This window comes from Varanus komodoensis, unplaced genomic scaffold (genome assembly GCF_004798865.1).
Source record: "Varanus komodoensis strain SLA01 unplaced genomic scaffold, ASM479886v1 scaffold423, whole genome shotgun sequence".
Taxonomy (NCBI): Eukaryota; Metazoa; Chordata; class Lepidosauria; order Squamata; family Varanidae; genus Varanus; species Varanus komodoensis.
In genome coordinates, this window is record NW_025335977.1 from 1 (window position 1) to 16,497 (window position 16,497).

General features: G+C 47.6%; 1 long non-coding RNA gene across 1 annotated transcript; it reads right to left on the minus strand.

Annotated features, from left to right (window-relative positions):
* Positions 1 to 8,938: 8,938 nt before the first annotated feature.
* LOC123030153 lies at positions 8,939 to 16,051 on the minus strand. Its single transcript, XR_006416052.1, has 4 exons — positions 15,919 to 16,051; positions 12,214 to 12,218; positions 10,355 to 10,364; positions 8,939 to 8,949 (listed from the first exon to the last, which is right to left on the minus strand). It is a non-coding gene; the product is annotated as an uncharacterized LOC123030153 (long non-coding RNA).
* Positions 16,052 to 16,497: the final 446 nt, after the last annotated feature.

The following is a 16,497-nucleotide window of genomic DNA, read 5'->3' on the forward strand; positions in this document are numbered from 1 at the left end:
CCAAGGCCGCCTAGTGCTGAACACAATGAAGCGTTGTTCTGTGCCGGAATTGTATACTGGTTTGTAAAGCTTGCACATTTCTCTAAGTATTAATGTAAGACATTTTGGGTGTCCAAATGTGTATAAATAAATGAAATACCTCTCTTTAAAAATGGGAAGGATGGGGAATCTAGGATGGACAAGGACTCCACAAGCTTATTGGATATTCCAAATCACAATCAGGAGACATGATGTTTACACAAGGCCATGGTCACAAGGAAAGATCCAGGCACTGATCTCAAATGCAAGAGGAGAGTTAAAAGGCACAAATATTAATTATACAAAAGATTGTAGAGGAGTGAGGACCAAAATGCACATAACGGCTGAACGGCTGACAGCCATGGGGCTGTCTCAACATGTCTCCGGCCCGACCCATGAACGTGGACACACTCTGGACCTGGTTTTCTCGACGGGGCAGGAAGAGGGTGACCTGAGGGTGAGAAATTTATGTTTAACTCCCCTGTCATGGTCAGATCACTTCCTGGTGAGGTTTGTGCTCGATAGCAACCTCTCCCTCTGTAAGGGTGTGGATCCGATTGTGTGGGTCCGCCCCCGGAGCCGGATGGATCCAGATGGATTCCTGAAAGCCCTGGGGGAGTTTCCAGCTGACAAGACTGGTGCTCCTGTCTAGGCTCTGGTTGAACTGTGGAACAGGGAGATGACCAGGACTGTGGACACGATCGCTCCTAAGCGTCCTTTCCCACAGGGCAGAGCCCGCTCTTCCCCTTGGTATACACCTGAATTGCAGGCGATGAAGCAGGTTGGGAGACGGCTGGAGCGTAGGTGGAGGAAATCACGGGATGAATCTGACCGAACACACTTGAGAGCCCACTATCGGGCCTATGCTGTGGCGGTGAAGGCAGCGAAAAAGAAATTTTTTTCCGCTTCCTATGCCTCCTCACAATGCCATCCGGTGGAGCTTTTTCGAGTGCTGCAAGGCCTGGTTCGCCCGGGTCCTAAGGAAGATCCGGTTCCACCCTCAAAGGCCTGCTGTGATGACTTTGCCAGGCATTTCAGGGAGAAAATCGCTCAGATTCGTCACGAGCTGGACTCCACTAATGAATCAGAGATTTCTGGGGTGACGCCAATGCTGCCGTCTGGTCCAGAATTATTGGATGAATTTCAGTTATTGCGGCCCGATGATGTGGACATGGTGCTTGGACGAGTACGTCCCACCACTTGCCTATTGGACCCTTGCCCATCTTGGTTAATAAATAATTCCAAGCACGGGATTGGGACCTGGATCTTGGAAGTGGTTAACGCTTCTCTGAGGGAGGGTCGGGTACCTGCCCCTTTAAAGGAGGCGATAGTCTGACCGGTCCTGAAGCAGCGTCACTGAATCCAGAGATGGCCACTAACTATAGACCAGTGGCCAACATCCCGTTTCTGGGCAAGGTGTTGGAGCGGCTGGTGGCGGGACAACTCCAAGCACTCTTGGATGAAACTGATTATCTGGATCCTTTTTAGTCCGGCTTCAGACCCGGGTACGGTACTGAATCTGCCTTGGTCGCCCTGTACGATGACCTGTGCAGGGAAAAGGACAGGGGGAGTGCATCCCTGTTGGTTCTTCTGGACCTCTCGGCGGCTTTCGATACCATCGACCATGGTATACTTCTGGATAGGCTAGCGGGATTGGGGGTCAGAGGCACTGCTTTCCAGTGGTTCTGCTCCTATCTCAACGGCCGATTCCAGAAGGTGGTGCTGGGGGACTATGGCTCTGCACCATGGCAGCTATGCCATGGAGTACCACAGGGCTCCATTTTGTCCCCTTTCCTGTTTAACATCTACATGAAACTGCTGGGAGAGGTCATCAGGAGGTGTGGGCTACGGAATCATTGGTACGCTGATGATACCCAGCTCTACCTCTCGTTTTCCACTAATCCAGGTGAGGCAGTGGCTGTGCTGAACCGGTGCTTGGCCGAGGTAATGGGCTGGATGAGAGCCAATAAACTGAAGCTCAATCCAGACAAGACGGAGGTCCTGTTGGTTGGCGGATCGGGCTTCGGAGAGGGTGGATTTGACCTGGCCCTGAATGGGATTGCACTCCCACTTAGGGACAAGGTCCGCAGCTTAGGAGTACTCCTCGACCCAGAGCTTTCATTGGAAGCTCAGGTGACAGCGGTGGCGAGGAGCGCTTTCCTTCAGCTTCGTCTGATTAATCAGCTGCGCCCCTACCTGGAGTACGACTGCCTGGTGACGGTGACACACGCGCTGGTGACTTCCCGCCTTGACTTTTGTAATGCACTTAACGTGGGACTACCCTTGAAGACGGTCCGGATACTTCAATTGGTTCAAAATAGAGCTGCCAGGTTGCTCTCGGGGACGGGGCGTTATATTCACATGACTCCAGTCCTCCGACAGCTTCACTGGCTTCCCAGTGAAGTCCGGGCCCAATTCAAGTTGCTGGTTATGACCTTTAAAGCCCTAAACGGCTTGGGACCTGATTAACTGAAAGAGTGCTTACATCCATATATGCCCGACCGCTCCTTGAGATCTGCAGGAGAGGCCCTTCTCCGGGAACCCTCCGTGAAAGAAATTAGGCGGGTAGGTACTCGGAGGAGGGCTTTCTCTGCGGTGGCACCCAATATATGGAATATGCTCCCCAGAGAGGTCTGCCTGGTGCCGTCGTTACTTGTTTTTCGGCGCCAGGTGAAGACCTTTTTATTTAAACGTCATTTCAATTGTTAACAATATTTACTTACTTATCTGGCCAGGATGACTTCTTTTCTTTTATAACTTTTCTAAATCCTTTTATATCGTCTATACATTTTTTATTTATTTTATATTGTTAATTTTAATTTTATTTTGTTATTTTTGAGTTTTATTGTATTTTATTGTGTTGTAAGCCGCCCCGAGGCTTCAGCAAGGGGCAGCATAGAAATGTTCTAATAATAATAATAATGTGCTGTTTGTATCTGTTTTTAAAGCTGAGAATAGCAACTGGCGAGGAGTCATGGGTGGTCAAGGCTGGGACTGCAGTGCATGGGAAAGGGGCATAAATGTCCCCCAGTCTGTGGTCCTGATGAACAGTCACGCCACCAAAGCTTCTGCTATTTCAAGAAGGGAAGCAAGCTTGGCTGCCAGTGATGCTCCCTTCCTAGGGCTAATTGGAGGGGAAAGGGTTAACCTCCACCAGTTGCTGCAGGCCTGATCCTGGCTGAATATCCCCTGCCTTTTCCATGCATTGTTCTTGGAAAAGATGTGTGCAATGCCAAGCTACTCCTTCATTGCTGGAGCTGGGGGTCAGACTAGATTGCCCAGGGGACCCCTCTGAGTCACTCTGTTTCTATGTACTTTGGCCTTGAAGACAGAGGCCAAGATTCATTCGTTCATTCATTTTATATGTTGCCCCACCAGCCATAGGCTCTCTGGGCAGCTGGCATCACATTAAAATGCATAAAATATACAAAGACAACGTGACGATACACAACTAAAGGAACAATAGCAATACAATCATAAATAAACTATGAAAATTCCATGGATCCAGAATACACACCATAAAATCATAGTAACTATGAAGATAAATAGATAAGTCCCTCCCCGCCAAAAAAGGCAAAAGCCATTAAAATACAATTCTGTCAAAACGCAGCATTGACACAGATTGGCCGCTGCACAGCACAAGTGGCTGGCCGGGCTGAGCTCCCAGACGCCCTCAAGGGGACTCTACAGTCTCTGCTCCGGGCCAGGGTGGCATGGCGCCGAGCGGCCCTCCCGTCTCCCGCTGGAGAGCATCCCCGTGCTCAGGGCACCCCGTGGAGCGGAGCTGCCCCTTCCGGCCTCCTGCTCTGGAGGGAGAACCCCCCTGCGTGGGGGACCCCCACTGCCCCACTGTACTCCAGGGGAGGAGCTCTCCTTGCCCGAGGGGCCCACAGGGGAATGAGGACCGGATGCAGCCACGGCCGCCAAAGAGAGGAGCCTGCGTTCTCCATGGGGCCTGTCCCATTTCTCCCCTCACCCCAGAGGCCAGCACCTGAATCCAGGCGGGTGCGTGCAACAGAAGGAACGTGTGCAGTAAGAGGTGCTGCTGGTTGTGTGACGCTGGCTGGCCACACAGAACTGCCCCTGCCCTGCTCCCCACGAGCCCGAGGCAGCCAGGCTGCTTGCCCCAGCCCCTCCCCTCCTCCCTGGAGGGGGACTTCTCCTGCCCCCATCTCCTAGGCCACCTAGGAGGGCTCTTCAGGCAGGAACACGTGTACACGCATGTGTGTGCGTGCTTTGCAAGGCGTCCAGAGCTGCAGGTCGCCTGGCATAGTGGAGTGGCGCAAATATCCGCTTTCCTTTTATGTTATAAATCCTGCCTTTCCCCCTCTATTTCTTTGTAACCTCAAGGAAAGTGCTGCTGAAAAGCAAAAGCGAAAGCGGAGAGTCACAAGGGCATTGAAAGCACACCTAAACAACCACTCATTTATTGCGTGTGACTCATTTATTGTGACTCATCCCATCAGAAATAGTTCTTTGTTCCTCCCTTCTGGCCACTGTTCAAATGATATGAAAATCAGAATTGTCTTGGGAGTGCTAGAAGGACCCAAGTCTACTCACATTTGGGTGCTTAACTTTTTTTGAAAACCAATACAAGATAGGCACCCCTGTACAGGGGCAGAATGGTCTAAAAGCAGAAGTCTGTACGATCCTCTATCTACAAAACACAAAAGCACAGTTAAAGTGTGCGTGTGTGTGTGAGAGGGAGAGAATATCGGGAGGGGGAGAATATGGCTGGGGGGAAAAAGCATTGCTGACACGCATGCTACTGTATACTAAGGTCTTTTTTCTTCCTGCCTCTTGCATTTGCTTATTTCACTCCCCCTCTCCCCCCAGTCCTCCTCTGCCTTGCTTAACTTTCCAGAAGTACAGAGCAAGAATGGAATGGCAGTGAACTTAGGTGACGTAGCTGGGTTGGGAAGCGTTTGCAAGTAGTATTCCTTTTCTTTAGGGTTTACCGGAGGATTTCAAAATAATGGTTGATCAGAGGAGACAGCTAAGAAGGAAAGCAAGGAAGCAAGGAAGCAAGCAAGCAAGGAATCAAGTAAGCAAGCAAGCTCTCAGTGCTTTCAGTTCTGAAAAAAAAAACGTGAAGAAAATAGCCCTGTGAAAGTATCAAAGGACATATAGTTTAGTATGTAGGGGCAGCAGTAGTGAATTGTTTACAGTCTAATGTCAGTGCCCACTATTAATGCACTTGCTTCCCATGTTTACCATACGATGGGCTTGATTTTCCATTAGCAGAAACCAGAGTGCTGAGAAGAGACTAGGCAGAACTAATACAAACTGAAGTCAGCATTATACGCACCCCATTACATTCAGGCTCGTGCATACATGCGCACTTTCTCTTTCTCACTCTGCCAGCCCATTTAAATGCTGGGACAGGCTGCTCGCAGGGCAGCTAATATGTTTTTTGTCGTGCAGACTTCTCTCTTTAAAGAGCAGTTGTAATTGATTCCCCTTCTCCACGAGAAGGCAGTGATCCATGAAGGGGAATTGCACAATTGCAGTATATGAATTCTCACTATGCCACAATGACATGTGTTGCCTTTTCTCTGATTGCCACACAGTGGCAGCATATAGCTGACACAATCTATTTCTCCAACACATTAGACACCGCTTCTGTGTTGTGTCATCCGCACATAACGGGACTCTCCTTGAGTGCACGTAGGGCTGCGGGCTCTCTGGTGCCTGGTCAGCAGTCCAGGGGGTTCAAAAGGCGTCTGACACATTCCAGGGCGCTTCGATCTCCTAACCAGGGGTGTCGAATCTTTTGGATTCTCTGGGCCGAAAAGGAAAAAAAAAAAAAGTTTTCGTGAGCTGCACATTAAATACACAAACACTAAAAAAATCAGATCAGCAAAAACCCAAAAAAAGTCGGTACCTAATTTTCAGGATATCTACCACCACGGATCAGGAAAAAAGTCCTCACATAATCCTGACTATATGCTGACCTGTTTGGAAAATCTTTTAAAATGGTTGAGCAAGTCCTAAGTTTTTGATAGTAATACAGGAAATAAACATATCTAACTAATAAAACTTCATCAACTTTATTAATGTTTTAATGTAATAGTTGGAGGGGGTGAAAAGGGCAATATAAAACTAGTGGGATGTTTGACATTGTATTTGTGAAACCAAAGGATTCTTCTGCAATAACAGGTCCTGCCAGAAAAAAAAATTGTGGAATTCTACAACAAGGTTTCAGGATGGCTAGATGGAGGGGATGCAGTGTATGCGGTTTACCTGGATTTCAGCAAGGCCTTTGGAAAAGTGCCCCACGATATCCTGGTGGTGAAACTGAGGAGTTTTGGGATGCACCAAAGCACTGTCCAGTGGATTAGGGCAGGGTTGACCGACCGAAAGCAGAGGGTAACCATTAGTGGGGAATCATCGGGATGGCGGCCAGTGACAAGCGCGGTTCCCCTGGAGCTGATCTTGTTTAATCTTTTCATAAATGACATGGAAGAAGGGCTGAACAGTCTGCTGCTCAAATTCGCAGACGACACTAAAACTGGAGCAGTGGCCAGAAATGAGGAGCAGGTAAACCAGATCCAAAAGGATCTGGACAGACTATGGAAGTGGGCAGGAGACAACAGGATGGCGTTCAATGTGGATAAGTGTGAGTTCTTGCACTTGGTGCATGGGAATGGGTGTCATAAGTACAGGTTAGGGGACAAGTGTCTGGAGACCAGCACTTGTGAAAGGGACCTCAGGGTGCTTGTGATGCGGTGGTCAATTTGATTCAGGTCCCACCAGTGGGGCTTCCTGGGCATACTGTATGTTCCAGGTCAGCTGCGGATGTCTCAGCAGCCTTAAGACACCCCTCTTCACTCAGCCCTGTGATTTCTGCAAGGGGTGTGTTGTAAGCGAAATGAAGCGGTCCTTGATTCTGTAAAGAGGAGACTATCTGGTTTCCAAGGAAACCCTTATCCAAGAGTTCCATAAAGCATTGTGATTCTCCAGGTTTTCTCCATGGATTTTAGGCCATCAGGAACCCAAGCACACTGTAACAGTGTGAGCACAATTGTGAGTGCTGACCTCCCTTGCAAGGGTGCCAGTAAGGGCAGGGCCAGGCGGAAGTCCTCGTCGTGCTTCAGGTGAACCCCCAAAACCAGTAGGTCTGACTTAAGCCCCCTGCATTCGGCAGGTCCCCTCCCAAGAGACATCAGGTGCCATTTCCTGTCTGGGAAGCGCTTTGGATGCTCACGAAAAGAAGAGCATCATCAGAGTTCAACACGGCAAAGACAGAGGCCATTTGAAAGCGCCCTCGAACCTAATGTGTGCCAAAACAAGTGGAGGTGGTCCTTTCACTCCATGTAGGGCCTCACCTTTTTGTGTGTTTGGACATAAAGCGATTCTGGAGCTCTTGTAAGGTCCGCCAGACACTGAGAGATGGTGCACCGCTTTCTGCCTAAGCAGGCATAGCGTTGCGCCCTTAGTGAGAAAAAGTCGGGCATGCATTGAAGATTCAAGTTGCTAGATCTCATTGGAAAGGTTCCCCACCGCCCTGCAGATGCAGTTTCATACCAGCTAAACTTCCCAGGTCTCTCAGGGTCCAGCTACATCTGCCTGGAATGTGCACTTCTCAGAAAAACAGGCCAAGAAAGTGGGGAGGCTGTATGAAACCATGGGAATGAATCGTGAGGTTTGTGGTTTTTTTCTCTTTCCTTTTGTTTTTCCAAAGTCCATGTTTACAGCTGTAAATACAGGTTTTCCCGTTCTTAATCCTCACTTCTGTGTGTGATTTGTATACTTTTGTTCTATTTCTTCTATGGAGGAATTTCATGATGGCTGGACCTTAACTTTGCACATAAAAAAGAAATGTATATATAAGAATTCAGATAAACAGATATATGTAACTTTTTGCCTCACCCACACCCGTTTCCACCTTCAAAGCACATTTGAACAAGTCGAGTGAAATCAGGAGGAACTGAAGAACACCAGACGGACGCTTTCCCTTCCTGCCCCTCCAGACCCCCACTCAAAAGTGTTGCTGCCAACATGGTGGTCTTGGTCTTTATGGCAACCAAGCCAGGAAACATAGCAAGTCGGTTCTTGGGGAGACCACTGACAACCTCCATTGTCCTGCTGTGTCTCCTCATCCAAGCTGTGATCTGTGTTTTCTGGTTACTGACCTCTCCCCCTTTCCCAAATCTGGACTTCCATTCCCTGGCTGGAGAGATCATCGCTGAATGCAATGAAGGCTCTGTACCATGTTTTATGCGGTCCTGGCTTACATGGGCTTTCTGGCTCTCCTCAGCTTCAGTGTGGCTTTCCTGGCTAGGAAATTGCCCGACAGCTTCAACGCAGCCAAGTTCATCACCTTCAGCATACTGGTCTTCTGGAGTGTGTGGGTCTCCTTTGTGCCCACCTACTTGAGCACCAAGGGGAAGTATGCAGTTGTCATGGAGGTCTTCTCCATCTTGGCCTCTGGGGCTGGTCTCCTGGGATGTATCTTTCTTCCCAAATGCTACATCATTGTCTTGAGGCCCAGTCTCAATAGCAGAGACCATCTCATAAGAAAAAGTAATCTACACACTTCCTGATTAACAAAATAAATCAATATGCTAAAAAACTTTTTTCTGTACTGGAGTTAATTGGGTCATTTTTGTTTGTATATCAATTAAAAGAAGTCATTCAGTTTCACTTTTGTCAAAGTAGATCACTGCTTTGTTCTAGCTCATTTCATTGAGAAATACACTTGGAGACATGGTGGCCCATTGTATGGGGCTCTTATGTATCTGAAGGCTGCATTTGATTCAGTTTCTCACACCAGACTCTGGACAAAGTGAATCTTCTATTTTTGGGCAAGGACTTCTCTTTCTGATCATATGTTTATTTAGCAACACTTGGATGAATGTGAGATCCTTGCCAGATGGACAGTTCACTGAGCACACACTTGTTTCAAAGGGAGTCAAACAAAGCTGCATCCTCTCTCCTCCTCTTTTAATTGACATCTCAATGACAGTGTTAAGAATCCAGCTTCTCCAGCATTCCTGACCCTAAACTGCCTGCAAAACCTGAGAGCATTCACCAAGTATTGCCACAAAGAACACCCAGCTGTTAAAAGGTGTTCAAGCCACAAGTACAAAGACACAGTGTTCTCTTGATGTGACAAGGTCCACCAATGGCCCATGGAGAACCGGCCAATTGAACAAGTCCAAGCTTTTGCAGATTGTGGGGTGGTTTTCACCTAATGCATCCTGGTCAGCCCGTCAGAAAGACATGGTGGAAAAGGCATCTCAGAGCTCCAAAGTAGTGACACATGTTTTCCACAGAAAAGGAGGCCATCAGCACCTGAAGTGTGCAGAGCTAAATATTGAGCACAGCTACCTTATGGGGGTTAGATTTGGGTAAAAGCATGTTGCAGAGCTGTGTAAATAGTTCAGTTGAACTCTGGAGTCAGATCTTCATGGTTCTTTGTGGTGTCCCACAGACTTCACTGTGCCTGAAAGGTACCCCCTGTTCCATCGAATGACAGGTCAGGCGTAGGTCCTTTAATTTCTGGCTCTAACAGTACACAACCTCTACTGCTTTACTTCCTTTAACCTTGCAAATTTTCCATGAAAGTTCTTGAATGGGATGGTGTGACTTGGTGTCCTGCAACAGCAGGGGGTTAGAACTAGTGGCTTTCATGGCCCCTTCCAACTCCACTATTGCGTGATTCCATGACTCCATGAGTCTATGAATAAAGCTCATCATTGCAAATTCACTCCTGCTACGTTCTCATTATTCCACTCCAGGGGCTGCTTCAAGATTCCTTTTATTTTTATTTTTTCATTTTTTAATTCTGAAGATCAGATCCTGGCTTGCATCACACTTCAGTAATTCAGACAAAGCAGGATAAAATGCATAGCTGAAAATATCCATTGCAAATTGCAAGTGCGTGAGCTAATGAGAAGCCACATGGAGAAGATGCAGGGTTTTCCTCATCTCCCCATCTGAAAGGCCTTTGTGGCCTTTCGTGGCCTTTCAGCGTGGCTGGTGCAAGAACAAAGCACACAAATATCTCTGGCCCTGTCCAAGTTTCTGGCAGGCAGAAAATATTGAGGAAGTGGAGAGGGATTCAGTGTTGAGGAAAGGGGTCTCCAGTGGGTTGCCAGTTCCCTGTCACGATAATCCCTCATACCATAGGAAAGAACAGTGGCTCACAGCATCTAAGCCAAAAGTTTTGAACACCAGACTTTGTGCAGAGCTCATTATTCTTCTGGAAAATGTGGACTTGCTTTGAACAGCTGTCTATACAAATTCTTGGTGAGAACAGAGAGAAAGTGGGCCTGAGCCAGGAGCTGAGCCACAGAAATCTGAAAGATACCCAATGCCAAAGCAGTGGCACTGGGACATATCTCCAGTCTGGGACTGGAGACTGGAAACATCTCTCCAGTCTCACCCACACCTCCTGAAGAGGACTCAGACCCCTCCATCTCCAAAAGAGCACCAATCAACTCCTTGGCTCAGTCAGGTGTGCTCATCTGGCTGGCATTTTGAACAAAGAAGAGAGCAGATCCTGAACAGATTTGGTTGCAGAAACCTGCCCAAGGACCTGGTCAATGTCCTTGAGCTGAATGAAGAGAAATTCCTCAAACAATACTTGACCAGCCTGTGCTCTGGTACATTGCCCAAAGCACCTGCTATGGATCTGGAAGCAAAGCACTGGCGGATGCAAGGGATTTTGTCCTGGAGATTCCATGCACTAGGATTCCAAGGCCTCTGAGATGTTCTTGGGAGCAGCATCTTCATGTCCCTGGACAGCCTTGACAAGCTCCAGTGACCATGAAGGAAAAGAATGTGGCAAGCAATGACATGTTACTCCTTTCCCATGCTTTCTGCCTTAAAGATACCTTCCCATGGGAAACTTCATGGATCTGTCAGCCTCCACTAGGACTTCTCTATATGCACACCTGCTCTCATCTAACCTGCATCTCAGCTTGAAGCCCCTGCAAGAACCTTGGAAACCATCAAGATGTGTTCATCTCTCAGGTGGTCCATTTTCAGATGTTCATAGCCCTGGCAGAGGGGAGAGGTGGCCATAGCTTCAGATCACATCACTCACTGCTCTAACCATGGGGGATTCTAAATCCCCCCACCCTCCAATTACCACCTCCATGCTCAGCTAGGAAAGAAAAAAACCCAAGAATATCCTTTGCCACATACGCTGAATTGAAAGCAGGTTTGGACAGTCTAGGATGCCTGAGGAAGGTAATTTTTCGTGAGAGAGGGGGAATCCAATGGGTTGCCTTGGATCAGCTCCATGAACCCCAGTCTGCTCTATCAAATGCTTCAGGTGCCCTTTTCCATTCAGAGATCCTGCTGAGCAAATGTTTGAGCTTCACTTGGCATGGAAGGTGGTAACCGCTTCTCTGCATTTGATTTGTGAGCATTTACAGACTTCCTCTTAACTTGGCTTGGCTCAGCTCAGCTCAGCCCAGCCCACTTTCCTACATTAGACCAAGCACAACACTGGGACATTCCTGTGGTTGCCATGGAGGCCCTGAAATCCTGAGCTCCCTGAAATGGAGTGGCCACATCCTCAGTGCTAAGACTCCCCAAGATAAGAGACTGGGGGAATACAGCCAACTAACCAAGCCTACCTCCTTTGGCTCAAAGTGGGAGATGCAGGGAGGGCAGTTCACCCACAGGACCCTTTCCCAGCAAGAGATGCAGCCCCTTCAGGCCAAAGGACAACTGTGCAGGGACCTGGAGGGAGACAGGGAGAGGTGGAATTCCCAGAGCTGACTGCAAAAGCCTAACTGGGAGAGAGTGGAGATAGAAATGACCTGCTGGAGAAAGTACCCCTGTCATTGTAACAGAAAAGAATTGGTAGAGGGCACAGGATTCCTTATATGTGTGAATTCCACCAAGAACATTCCCAGTGAGCTCCTCAGCCTTCCAGCTGTGCTGGACAGTCCTGCTCTCATGAAGTGGTGGAAGAGGAAGCTGCTCCATGGGGAGGAGCTGGGAGGCCTCCTCCAAAATGGGACGCAACACCCATCCCATCCCTTGTGCCTGAGACTGAGCCACCAGGAAGGAGAGCTGGGACGTGGGTGCCATGGGGCTACTCCCTTTTTGAGACTTTTCTTTTGAGCCAGGGCCCTGCCCCAGGTCCAACCTGAGCAGCAGCTGATCCACTTTGAGGAACTGTCCTGACATGCAACAGAAGAACTGAGTTGCTCAGGTACCCCTCCATGTCGAGACATGTCCTCTAGAGCAGGAGCTGGGCCAGGTCTTCTCCCTAAGCCACCCCATCTCACTCTAGGCAAGCCTGTTTGCTCAGCGGGAGCATCCCGGCAGCATCCCCAGGAGAACACCAGGTGGAATGAGGGAGTTCAGGAAGCCCAGGAGCATGTGCATCATTTGGAGTCCTGCTGGGTGTTTGGCAGTCAGTGATACATAGTGGTGCTTGTTGCATTTGTTCATCTGGCCTGTTTACCACCCAAAAGCTGAAGTTTTCTGGAGCATGCGGTTGCTACAAGATGAAAACCCTACCATTATCCCACCTATGTCTCACCACTACACAGCCAAGGGGCATCCCCACTATTTGTGTACACTGAAAAGCAAGCACTATCCAATCCATGAGAGGGTCCAATGAGGAGTCCAGGCATGATAATTGCCAGATAGGTCAGTCAATGGCTGCCCAGGCAGCTTTAGCCATTGGACAGTATAGAAAAGGAATTCAATCAATTAATTAGATAATGGGCATTTGGCCAACACATTGCAGGGCATTCCATTTCTGAAGCACCGCAATCCAGAAATTGGCCCCTTAATTGAGAAGCTGGGCAAATGACGGGACAGAGCAATCAGTCACTCTGGTGCTTCCTGGTGGACCATCCAGATCAGTTCTGCAGGATTCTATGATTCTAAAAATTGCAGCCATTTCCTCAAGCACTGCCCCTTTGCTGCCACAACCAGGTACAACCTCTCCCTCTCCAAGCCAGCAGATTGTTAGCAGACTTGTAGAAGTTTACACAAGTTCACAGGTCAAAGGGAAAAAGAGACAACTCAGCTGAAGACCCCAGTGCTGCAGAAAAGAAAGGAGTGATGCAATGCTGTTTTCCACCATTGCAATTCTTGGGGTATGGTGACTTCTCAGACCTGGAATTACGGAAATGGCAGAAGTTCTTGATCAATTGCACAGGGATTTGAATGCAGGAGGTCAATCACTCAGAAATCCCAGAGAAAGTGCACCTGTTATAATTATGATCAGAGCCCCTTCCTGTGAGGCTGCGGTTGTGTCCAGTCACTCAGCATCTTCATACCCCGCAGTAAGATCCAGTCCTCCTGCTGGGCTGGGGCTGTGAAATGACTGCTTGTCTGTGTCTCTCTGCCTGGAGAGGTCAGTGATGCTGATGATCTTGCTTGTCTCGCTTCTTTGGCTCCTGCCTCAGGCCACCCAGAGGATAGTGAGAACCAGGTGTGCTGTGAGACTGCTATTTCCACAACCAAGAGACTATTACAAGCGGGGAGACATGATTGTTGGTGGGAATTTACTACTTGGCAGCTATTTCTCTGAAAATGTACCTGACTTCCATACATTTCCCAGGTTCAACCATTACACCAATGCACCGTAGGTTTCCCTCAAAGAAATTTTGGATATATGTTTGTGTGTTTGATTTCACACCAGGGCGTGTATTTCAGACAAGCAAGTCAGAGATGCTGCTCTGGAGGAAAAGGTTGAGCTTGAGTGTTGCAGAGCTTTGACAGGAGGGACCTTGACCAAATGATCTCCTCCACTGAACTCCACAAGGAAACTTCAGCTTGCTGTCCCTCTTCACTCGGTCTGGTCACTTTCACCCTGGGAGCTCTGCTACGTCTGTCCCACAGTCTTTTGATCAGCTGGGGAAGCTTCCTCAGATATGCTCAACTAGGAGTCAGGAAATAATCAGGGAACTCTATTTCTGCTGCAGTTCTCAGGAACAAAAGGGTCCGTTGGAAGATAATGTTTGCTGGGCTAGTGCTGGCTACTGGCCTCTCTGCCCCTGCCCCTTCTTGCCTTTGCCTCTTCTTCCACTAAACTGCACTTCCAAATGCCTGGTTGCTCTCTGTTTGCTTGTTCTGGTTGCTTGCTTCCTGGGAGGTTGGCTGTGTATATCTCAGAGTCCTTAGATCAGTCAAGGTCTCCCCTACCGATTGACATACCAAGATCTGGGAGAATCGACACTTGAAGGAAGTACTCAGTCATCCGCATAACAACAAAAAATTAAAGTCCATGTGGTTCTGCATTACACATGTTCTCAGAAGCTTCCTTACATCGTCTCAGAGTGTTGGTGCACTCAAATTCATTGTGCTAGCAGTGACAGGAAGCCACAGACCAGGTTTTCCAAAGATGGTCCTCCCAAGCTCTCCCTGGAGATGCCAAGATTGACCTTCATACCTCCTGTATGTGAAGCAGGGGGCCCAGCTTGTCCCAAGGTCCTTCCCTTCCATGAGGTCTGGATCAGACAGCAAAAACTGTTTGTGCATTACAGAGAGCTTGGCATTGCACTGGTGGTTCCTGGAATTACATTTGCTTGGGAAAGGCTCAGCTGAATTCCTGGAGAACAGATGATGTGAGGGTGGGAGGTGTCTTCAAACCTGACCTCTAAATACAGTTTGCATTCCAGGATTCCATCTATCTACATGTGTAAAAAAAGGAAATGTCTTCCTTTTGGGGTGCTCTGCACTCATCTTGGGAACCAGAGAGAGAAACCCATTGCTGCCCTGCAAAGAAACAATTTCCTCTCCTCTGGGAAGGCTCCTCTTTCCTGTGCTTTCCTTTGCCTAGTTATTTAAGGTGGTTCGTTCAATAAAGGATGTCCAGCCAGATTTATCCTGAGTGAGTCACCCCTGCAGAAAGATCTGGGCACACATTTCCATGAAGAAAAATAAGTCACCCGTTCTGTGCTTCACCTCACCCATGTCCTGATATTGTTTTTGCCATGACAGGACAGTAACCAGGAACTACCAGCACATCAAGACTTTGGTTTTTGCCATCACTGAGCTCAACAAAGATCCATTTCTCCTTCTCAACATGACGCTTGGCTTCCGCATCTATCAGAACAGGAACATGGCTAGAGTAATGCGTTGCAACAACCTCCTCCTGCTGTCTACACGGAGAAGAATGATTCCCAATTATAAATGTGACAAACAGGATCAACTCATCTCTGTCATACAGGACTTTGACTCCAGAACTCTATCAACCTTGATGGGCATCTTCAAGATCCCACAGGTAAATGCATTCATCTGGAGATAAGTGTAAGGAATCTGCAGAGAAAAGGACCATTTCTGAGAAAAGATTTGTCCATGCTGTTTTCCTTCCATTCTAAAGAGCATGGGGGCCTCTCACCTGGAGGGAACACCATGAGACCACTGTAAAGGAGGCTAGGAATGAATCTCAGGAGAGTGTTGGGTGACAAATCCCACCTAGCACATGGGTCTGTTTTATGGAAGCGACCAATTTAGAGAAATATCAGGTATTCCTGTGACAACCTATTGAGAAAGAAGCAAATAGGGTGAGAAAAAGAAGAGTGCCCAGCTACTTAAAGTGGAAGGCTGAGTGATAACTGATGACAAAGAAAATGCAGAGGCACTCACTTCCTACTTCACTTCAGACATCGCCCACAAGGAAATCTGCAAACAAGAGGAAACAAGCTGAAAGTGAGAGATGGAAGCCTAAGATTGACAGACATACTGTCAAGAATACCTAAATGCAATAAACAGGTTGAAATCTTCAGGGCTTGATAAACTCCCTCCCAGAGTCATAAAAGAGCTAGTGGAAGAACTCTCAGAACTACTAGCTATTACCTTGGATAAATCTTAGACTACAAGAAAGTTCCAGATTACTAGAGAAGGGCTAATGTTGTCCCTGTGCTCAAAAAAAAAAAAAAAAAAAGAGGGGAGATGAGCCTGTGAACTACAGACTACAGTTAGTCTGACATCTTTCTCTGCAAAAATTCTGGAGCAAATTATTAAAAAATCCATCTGCAAGCATCTTGAAGGAAATGCAGTGATTAATAGAAACCAGCATGACTCTATGAAAAATAAAATCTGTCAGACTAAATTTAATCTCAATTTTTGTCTGGTAACCTCCAATTGGACAGAAGGAACACTGTGGGATGAGTCTACCTAGACTTTATCAAAGCTTTTGACATAGTGCCACATGGCATTCTGATGAGCAAATTAGCAAAAACTGGATTAGATGGAAAAACAATTAGGTGGATCCAAAATTGGCTGCTTAATTGAACACAAAGAGTGCTCATCAATAGTGCCTTCTCAGACTGAAGGAAGGAAACTAGTGGAGTGCCATAGGGTTCCGTTCTGGACCCAGTGCTCCTCAGCTTACGTATAAATGATTTAGATGAGGAAGTACAAGGAAAGATAATCTGATTTTAATATGATAAAAAAACTGGATGGAATGGAAAACACCCTAGAAGACAGAATGAAAATCCCCAAAGCTCTGCATTTACATATAGCGAGATGCACCTTTTGAATGTGAATATATCT